We start from the raw sequence: 10378 nt of genomic DNA, 5'->3' as shown, positions 1-10378 counted from the left end.
TTTTAATGCTTCTGCATCTGGGACACAACAAGCAGGAGGTGGTGGGGGGATGGAAGAAGGACAAGGGAGTGAGGGTGGAAAAAATGGGTAGTTCCAATGGTGGGATTCAAATATGTGAACAGCCAGTTCTCTGTGTGGATGCCACTTCCGGAAGTCCATTCTGGGCCTGGGCAAAAAAAAATTAGCTACCGGTTCTGCCAAAGTAGTACAAACTGTCTGAATCCCACCACTGGATAGTTCTAGTAACTTTTTAACAATAAGGTAGCCAAATTGGTCTTGGCTAGGTACTAAGAGGTGAGAGGCATCACTTTGATGTGTTCTCTTGCCTCCCTCCCTTTCTTTGTGTTGGCAAAGACAGGAGCATGCGAGTGCTGTGTGGTTGTCACGGCAACAATGATTGCCAAATTGCACAGCAAAAAGCAGGTCTCTATATATCTGTGATTTCCTCTTCCTGCCGGCACCTTCTAGGGGACTTCGATAATGTCATGTCAGGCCATCTGACCAGACTTCACACCCCTTCTTATGCACGGGAGTGAGTTCGGAACCCGCTTCACCTTCCTTTCCTCCTAAGATACACATCTTCATCCCAGCATGCATGAGTGCATGGTTATTTATTGATATAAATCACTGCCACCATCCCTCGAGCCTTCTGTCAATGAATGTCACTCAAGGTGATAACCTCCAGTAAGTAAACTTCAAAAATCATTTAGGCACACTGCTAAAATAATCTGCCCTCTCCTGACATCAATAAATGGCATTTCAGGCACTTAAAAATCATGGAAATATATGAAAATTAAAATCCCATCAAAATGCAGTTAAGACATTGAACACATTCCAAGAACACAAACCATACCCATCAAGCAAGTAGATAAATTTATGAATGTCCTGTCTGAATGAACACCTTCTCTGGTTTTGCTTTGTCAATGGAAGCACAAAAAGGAGAGTTCCAGTGTGACCTCACTTGGCAAGGACTTCAGCAACTTTTCTATCCAAAATAAATATTTCTAAATGTTTTAAGGGTGAAGTGGCTGTCCAGGTGATGCAGACTCTTTATATGTATGCATAGATACCCCTAACTTGGTAGAGACCCTGATTAATGCTACCAGATTCCTAGTATGCTTGCCCAGTTTATTTCCAGATTGATGGACCCATTGGGTTGACCTATAAAGAATATTGTAGGAAGTTGGAAACAACAGTTCATTGCTTTCTTGGTCCCTTTGCTGCTTGTAAAAGATGAGAAAGGTGGAATAATCTCATGTTCAGAGAAAGAACATAACATTGGGACCTTTTAAGTTTAGGGGGAAGGAAATGGATACTTTGAAGTCCTCAAATTATAGTTGGTTGGTTTAGTCACTGGGTGTAGTGGAACTGTGTAATCTTGGCCTACAAGAAAGGGGTGTATGTGTGAGAAAGGGGAGGAAGGAGAATTGTTTAGTGGAACAAAATGTAGGAGATGAACAGACTGAGCTCGAAGGGGGTCAAATACATCATCAGTCTGAAGTCCAGCCCCCCCTTAAAGTCTGTTGGCATTATCTGATGCCAATCTTATCTGATGCCAATTTGCCTTGACCATTAGCTTAGTCTTATATAATGCTCCATAGCGGTTTACAGACTCCTCATTTTACCAACCTCAGAAGTCTAAAGGCTTGTATAGGTTACAAGAAATAAACTTGCAGTGCTTTGGAACTCTATCCTGGCTCCTGGTTTCTTGCATATGATATGAGTTGTACTATAGATCTGGGGAGAATCACTATTGTATAAGTCCTCACCAGCCACTAATGAAGCAAACTTGACATTCGTTCTCACTCATTTCTTCCTTCCAGGGCTGGGCAGATGTTTACCTAACAGTGGTTGGATGTCTTATTCAAGTTCATACTTCTCTACATTGCTTAAAGATCTCACTACCCTGTAAACAAGGATTAGATAGTCTTCTTAGAGTTTCCAAGATGCCACATTTACACTCATCTATCATTAAAAATCCCTTATTGAAATCCATGTAGGTCTTGTATCTTGATTTTGCCCAGTTTCATAACTTTGACCCAAGGGTTCTTCTGATGGGTTCTAGTTACTCTCCTATGAATTCAGAGTTAGAAATTGAGTCTGTTGGCTGCTTATCTCATAAACAGCAACTTAGCAAGAAGCCCGAGAAGTATTTCAAATCATTCAAAAAAACCCTGCCTTAATGAATTTCAGAGTAGGGAATCTGTATGGTTTCTCATAATTCTGTACTATTTCAGACTAGTAGTAATAGGACTTTACTTAAATCTGTGTATTTTTCCTTCCTTGATCTAGGTGGAGTTTGATATGATGCCTCTCCCCCCCCTTCTTTGCCTTGGGAATCTGCCAAGGTGCAAGCAATCAAGTTCTCATATAGAAGCTGCAATTTATGACAGTGATTAGAGCCCTAATATATGCCTATATGGCCCATTTGAGGTGCTTGAGGCTTCCCTTGGGTCAGATATATGTTCCTACAAGAATGAATCAACCATCCAGATGCACTGAGGAATCTGGGACCATACCTGCTTGCTGTGGAATCCACTTGCATTGCAAACAACCCCTTTGTTAGTAGCCTAAAGGCCTGGTGCTAATAAATGAGTCAGGAACACATCTGTACACAGCAGCAATGCCCCTTGCCAAGCCACCGCGCAGCAGGATCACTCTCATCTGTCTCTCTTTAACGGGAACAAATGGAAATGAGCAAATCAATTAGCACAGCCCATTAGCAAAATGTCAGAGCCTTCAAAGCTTACTTAACCCTTCCCTAGGCTGCCCTGCTGCAGTTGGCCACATCTTGGCTTTGACACTGGCCAGCCACATTGCTCACAAATTATGCCAGCATAGAAATAGAAGCCAAGAAAGAGAAGGAGGGAATGCGTGGCAGGATGAAGTTAATTGTGATGGCATATGGGAAAGACCTTGGGAGATGGGGCAAAGAGACGTTGCCAAGGGAAGGGTCAAATAAGAGAAAGCAGAGCCTTCAGCTGTATAGTGGGTAGAGCAAGAGGCTCAGAAGAGACCCTCCCTAGTTTCTCAGGCTGTAAAAAAGATGGAGAATTGTACTTTCAGACTTGCAAGCTTTACAGTAAATTAGAATTATGGCAGCTAGTATCAATTCCTATCTGGTTAACAGATGAAGCCAACACTATTATAGGACACTTGTTCTACCAGACTTTGGGCTTTTTCAGCCAAGGTGAGTTTCTGGTGTGCTCTGTACAGACCATTGTTTATATTCCTACATTCCCTTAATGTATGGTATTCAGCCTTTTTTTAACAGTTGAGTCTAATTAATCCATGTCAAGAGATCCCTGGTAGATCTCCATTTCTTTAAGAGAGTAAGTTGGGAGCCCACTATTGTGAGTGATCTAAAATCACTTCTAAATAAGGACCAAGTGTAGTGTCCAAGAACACTGGCAAAGCCTCACTTGTACTGTATCTAGCCATATTTGTATGGAAAGTTGGCTCACCAGCAAAGGAGTAAGAGAGAAATTCTTGCCCAGGGCTGTCGGTGATACTGGCGTCCCTTGCCATTTCAAAAACATTATTTAAGCTATCAAGTGTATTAATGGTCTCCTATTTATCTTTTCAATAATGCCATGAGGTGGGAGAAGTTGACTGACAATAATTTGCCTCAGGCTATAAAGTAGGGGAGAAATTCTTTGCAATCTATGCCAGTTTGCATGCATTGCATGATAAATATATACTGCCTCAACCTGCACATTTAAAAAAAACTGCATAAAAATCTCCACGTATATTTCTTCTAAGCATGTGCATTTTTATAGGCAAATGCTGCAAGGAAGCCAAGAACCACTGCACAATATTCAGAGCAGCAAAATATCTAAAGCCACATGTTCATCTAGGAGGCATGCTTTAAATCCATTCACTCTAGAAAATCAAACTAAAAAAAAAAAACCTCCTGCCAAATATTTTGGAAAAGACAAATGAGGTAGCCAACAATGTACAGGTAGTCCTTGATTTATGACCACAATTGAACCCAAAATTTTTGTTGCTAAGTGAGACATTTGTTAAATGAGTTTTACTCCATTTTTTTTTACTTTTCTTGCCACAGTTGTTAAGTGAATCACACTGCAGGTATTAAGTTAGGAACACAGTTGTTAAGCTTTCCCATTGACTTTGCTTGTCAGAAGACTGTAAAAGGGGATCACATGACCTCTGGACACGGCAAATGTCATAAATATCAGTCAGTTGCCAAGTCTCTGAATTTTGATCATGCTGAAATGGTCATAAGAATGAAAAATGGTCATAAGTCACTTTTTTTAGTGCCGTTGTAACATCAAAAGGTCACTAAATGAACTGTTGTAACTCAAGGACTTCCTATATTCTTTAAGCAAATGCAGAGGTTGGAAGCAGTTGCAGTGGCTACTTTACTTTCCCCCCCCCAACACACACTTATTCACCCTCTAAGATGGTGTTTTTCAAACCTGGCAACTTTAAATTGGGTGGACTTCAACTCCCAGAACTCCTCAGCCATCCTGGGGAATTCTGGGAGTTGAAGTTCATACATCTTAAAGCTGCTGCCAAGGTTGAAAAGCACTGATCTAAGAGCTGAAAGGAATATAAATGATAGAAATACCAGTCAAAGGGAATGACCAATTTCTTTCAGGAGAAAAAAAAGACATAGAAAGGACTATAAGCAGTCCCATTCATTTAGCGACAGTTTGACGTGACAACACATTGAAAAAAGTGACTTGTGCAGGGAAAGAACCTATCTAGGAAGTTATGACTATCACATCATCCCTGTAGTCAGGAGATCACAATCCAAGTGCTTGTCAACTGGCGCACAGCTACAACGGTTACAGTGTCCTGTGGTTTTGTGATTGCAATCTGTGGCCTTCTCAAGCAAAGTCAAGGGGTGAAGCCAGCAGGGAAGGTTGCAAATTGTGATCATGGGATGACCCACTTAATGATTAATTTTCCAGTCCCAATTGTGTTCGTAAGTCGAGGACTTATTTCTGTCTTATAAAATTCTCCCATATTAAAGTTCTCCTTGGCTTCCATTTATGACCCTTCAGCAGTGGTGAGATTCAAATAGGTGAACAATCGGTTCTCTGTGTGGATGCCGCTTCTGGAAGTCCATTCTGGGCCTGGGCAACAAAAAATTAGCTACCGGTTCTGCTGAACTGGTGCGAACCAGCTGAATCCCGCCACTGATCTTCAGCCAACATTAATCTCTATAGGCTTTCCTCCAAAGGGACCCACCTTTTAATCCCCATCTGATTATGGAATTCACTGAGTGACTTGGGAGTTAGTCACTCTTTCTCTGTCCCAATTTACCATACAGAGTAGCTGTTATGGGGATAACATTTTGCACTGTGTGTGGATGAAACTGTCTGCGTTTTTATCAGCATCCCAGGGAAGAAGCTGTGAGTGTGTTTATTCACGCACCATAGAGAGTCTCTTGCACTGATGAGCTTCTCAGCTGAGCTGTTAAAAAAATAAAATCATTTTTCTTAGCTTTGAAATGGATATATGCTCCCTTCTTTTACTCTCTTTATTCCCCAGCAAAGCTTCTCCCAAGGGTGACATTTTTTTTTCTTTTGCCTTCCTGCTCTGTTCCCTTATGCTAACGTGCCAATCAGGGAAGGCTGGGTTATCCAAGATTGGATATTGATTAATCAGGGGAAATGACTAAGCAAATATTAATTATAAAATGCAAGATTTTCATCAAGGAAAATGCAATTAACAGACATCTATAGGCATCAGTAATTATTCCCAAATATCTTAGAAAGATCAAAACAGGACTTATAAGCAAAGAGGCAGAGTTGGTAAATTGAAGATTTGCAGAGCAACCTGCCATTCCCATACGGTTTCTTTGCTGCTCTTTTGAAGAAACAGCTTTCCGCTTGTGTTTATGTTGATACAACCCACACAACCAAGCAATATTAAAGCCTAGCAGGTTCATTCACATCCAGGATTAAGATTAATCTTAGTTTGGTTGTTTGCCTACATGAATCTAACCCAACTGGTTATATTACAACCAAGAATGTAAGTTAAAATCTATGTCTTCCAAACCAGCATACGTCTTTTTGCTTGAATCTGCACTTAGTAGAATTGCATTCTGCCTTCTTACATTTATTTAGCATATGGCATATCATACATGGACTTGCAGTATATATTTCCATTTCACCTAGATTGAGAACACAGTAATATATATATACATCGCTATATTCAGATACCAATGTCTAAGTAACCATTGAAGCATAGTATCGTTACAATACACAGCAATACAATACAATACAATACAATCAATGCTAAAAGCTGATTAAGCAATGAGGAGTTAGTATGTTGCAGTAAACCCAGCCTTTGTTTTAACATGGGTTCCAGATAAGGGCATCACCTTGCGCTATATTCTGCTTTAATTGTTTCAGTATCTTTTTTTGTGAATACATCAACTATAGTATGTCAGATTAACCTAGGTTTATACAGTAGTTAAGCCTGTTGCTCAAGCCTTACCCTAAATTAAAAATAAGAAAAGAGTGCACTGAAAAGAGTGTACACTCACATTCATCTTCACAATAACCCTGTGGAGTGATTCTTGACTGGGTGTGAGCATGGCTTCTTCTAAATTTAGTCCAGTGCTCTAACTGGCGAGAGAATAACAGAGTTGGAAGGAACATTGAAGGTCTTCTAGTCCAACCTCCTGCTCAAGCAGGAAACCCTATAACATTTCAGACAAATTGTTGTCCAATCTCTTCTTAAAAACCTCCAGTGTTGAAGCACTCACAATTTCTGGAGGCAACTCATTCCACTGATTACTTGTTCTAACTCTCAGGAAATTTCTCCTTAGTTCTAGGTTGGTTCTCTCCTTGATTATTTTCCATCTATTGCTTCTTGTTCTGCCTTTCAAGAATAGGTTGATCCCCTCGTCTTTGTGACAGACCCTTAGATATTGGAACACTCTATCAAGTCGCCCCTACTCCTTCTTTTCATTATTTTGTGGCACAAAATTGCACATTGTTCTTTTTGTGCAATTTTGAAGATACCTGTAAGGCTATCCTCTTAACAGCTCTGCCCCCCATGTATCATATAGTTTTATTCCCCCTAGGAACGCAAAGTATTATTCCATTCCAAGTGCCTCTAAGAAAGTGACTTAGCAATTACTAATGAATATAATTCATTCAGATCTATTCCAATAAGTAGCAACCATCTAACAGTAGAAAAAAAACTTCAAAGCTTGTTGGTCCAATGGCAGGTTGCAAATTATTGAAACATGGCAGCTAAGACTCTGAATTAGAAGCTCACTATAGCCATGAAGTCCTTAGGCAAAGCACTCGTTTTCTACTAATTCTAGTTTTCTACTAGTTCTACTAAATGTCTATGGAGATTCCCAATAATCCAGGTCATGATTGTCTCAACAATGCTTTTCAATAGGCAACTGGACTTTCTTGGTTACCCCAAAAAGCATTTTTGGGAATAATTCTAGTTTCCTGGATGCAAATTACTGTAATATAGCTAAAACAGCCATGAATGCCTAAAGAGCCTTAGGCAAAACAATCTCTTTCAGGGTCAGCTAGGGAAGAAAAGGAATGTCACTCTATTTGCATGTAGGAAGAACTGTATACATCTCACACTTCCAAATCAATCTAGAATCCCTTCAGTGTGGCTGCTTGGAAGATTCCATCACATACCTTTTTCATAATGGTTTTGCCCTTGTGTACGAGCATGGTAGAAATGTTGACTCATATAATGCTCTATTGCTTATTTTATAGGGATTGCTAAGCTCTGCTAATTTATGGCATCCTCCAGGGAATGCCAACAGGGAGCCTGACTAGTATCTGTATTATCTATTAGCTGATCTCTTTGCCGATATTACCTGTAGAGCTGCTAAATTTTGTGTCTTGGTATGTGTCATTCATTGTTCTTTGGGCTGTGAAATTTCCCTCCTGAGCTTTATTATATACTCTTGTATTGTACTTTAGTTCCATTTTAGTTGTAAACTGCTTGTTGTCTGTAATAAAAATTATCTAACTAGAATATAATTATGCTTTGGCTGTGACACTTTGCTGAATTTTGCAACAGAGTTCTTCACAGAAAGGGAAAAAAAACATTGGAGCAAAAATGTGTGCAACAGGAGAAGGTGATGAAAATGTTTATGGCAGTGTTACATTTAGAAAAACTACTTGAAAAAAAAGGCACCTCTAAGGTGGAGCTGCAAACAAAATCACACAAATTAGTGCACCCAGGAGAGCATGTAAATGTTCATGCATAAAACAAAAGGCACTGAAGCAGGATTTAAGATGGGGAAAATAACATCAGCTTGACAGGCTTGTTTATCTTTAGCCTGGCACGATTGGAAGACCATAAACCACAATCAGCCCAACCTACCTCACAAGATTGTTGTTGAGAGGAAAAGAGGAGAAGGAAAAAATATTATGTATGTTCACCACTTTGAGGTACAGATAATCTTCCACTTACGATACAATTGAGTCCAAAATTTCTGTTGCTAAGTGAGATGTTTGTTAAGTAATGGGGGACTTTAACTACCTTGACATCAACTGGGAGACAAACTCTGCACCAAGTGGAAGATCAAACAGATTCCTTGCAAACCTAGCAGACAATTTTGTCTCCCAAAAAGTAGAGAAGGGAACTAGGGGATTAGCCATTTTGGATCTAATTCTCACTAACAGAGATGAAATGATAGAAGGTGTTGAAGCCATAGGAACCTTGGGAGGAAGTGATCATGCAATTTTGGAATTAAACATTATGGAAGCACAAGCAATAAAACACAGTCAAACTAGAGTCTTGGACTTTAAGAGAGCTAATTTCAATAAACCTAGAGAAGGCTTAGGAAGGATTCCATGGATGAGAATCATCAAGGGGAAAACAACTCAAGAAGCTTGGGAAATTTTGAAAAGTGAGATAATAAAAGCCCAGTCCAGCACAATACCAACAAAGAGGAAAAATAACAGCTCTCAAAAGAAACCAACATGGCTGCAAAAAGAACTCTCTGATAAATTGAAAGATAAAAAGGACAAGTATAGAAAGTGGAAAGAGGGGCACATAACTAAGTCAGGATATCAGCAAATAGCCCGAGCCTGCAAAGATGAAGTGAGGAAAGCTAAGGCTCAAAATGAACTAAGGCTTGCGACCAAAGTCAAAAATAACAAAAAAAGCTTCTTTCAACATGTAAAAAACAAGAAAAAAGTGAAGGAAATGATTGGTCCATTAGTGGGGGAAAGTGGCAAGAAGGTGACAAGCAACAGGGAGAAAGCAGAACTATTTAACTCGTTTTTTGCATCTGTCTTTACACAAAGGGAAAAAACAGACCAACCTACCAAAAATAATGCCATAAAAAAACAGAATAGAAACACAAGTTAAGATAGGCAAGAAAATGGTAAGTGAGCACCTGTCCAGCCTAGACGAGTTCAAATCACCAGGACCAGATGGATTACACCCCAGGGTTCTCAAGGAACTGGCAGATGTGATCCCAGAACCACTGAACTATATTTTTCAAAGGTCCTGGAGCACTGGGGAACTACCGGAGGACTGGAAAAGAGCTGATGTAGTTCCCATCTTCAAAAAACAAAAAAAAATGGATCCAGGAAATTACAGACCTATCAGCCTGACCTCAATACCTGGGAAGATCCTGGAAAAGATAATCAAACAATGAATCAACGAACACCTAGAGGCAAACAAAGTCATTACTAAAAGCCAACATGGGTTTGTCAAAAACAGATCATGCCAGACAAATCTTATTGCATTCTTTGACCAAGTGACAAAATTAGTGGATCAGAGGAATGCTGTAGATATAATTTACTTGGACTTCAGTAAGGCATTTGATAAAGTAGATCACAACCTACTACTTGATGAGATAGTAAAATGTGGGTTAGACAGCACCACCACCAGATGGATCCATAGCTGGCTGACCGGCCGTACTCAGCATGTGGTCCTCAATGGGACTGCATCTACATGGAGGGAAGTGTGTAGTGGGGTGCCCCAGGGCTCTGTTCTGGGCCCAGTGCTCTTCAACATCTTCATCAACCATTTGGACGAGGGGATAGATGGGGAACTCATCAAATTTGCAGATGACACTAAGCTGGCAGGAATAGCCAACACTCCAGAAGACAGGCTTAGGATACAGGAGGATCTGGACAGACTTGAACACTGGGCGCTATCTAACAAAATGAAATTCAATGGTGAAAAAGTAAGGTTCTATATTTTGGCAAGAAAAACCAAATGTACAGGTATAGTATAGGGGGTACCTTGCTCAATAGTAGTAACTGTGAGAGGGATCTTGGAGTCCTAGTGGACAATCATTTAAATATGAGCCAGCAGTGTGCTGCAGCTGCCAAAAAAGCCAACACAGTGCTAGGCTGCATTAACAGAGGGATAGAATCAAGATCACGTGAAGTATTAATAC

This window comes from Protobothrops mucrosquamatus, unplaced genomic scaffold (assembly GCF_001527695.2).
Source record: "Protobothrops mucrosquamatus isolate PMUCROS unplaced genomic scaffold, P.Mucros_1.0 scaffold468, whole genome shotgun sequence".
Lineage (NCBI taxonomy): Eukaryota > Metazoa > Chordata > Lepidosauria > Squamata > Viperidae > Protobothrops > Protobothrops mucrosquamatus.
Note: the sequence above shows the minus strand (reverse complement) of the source record.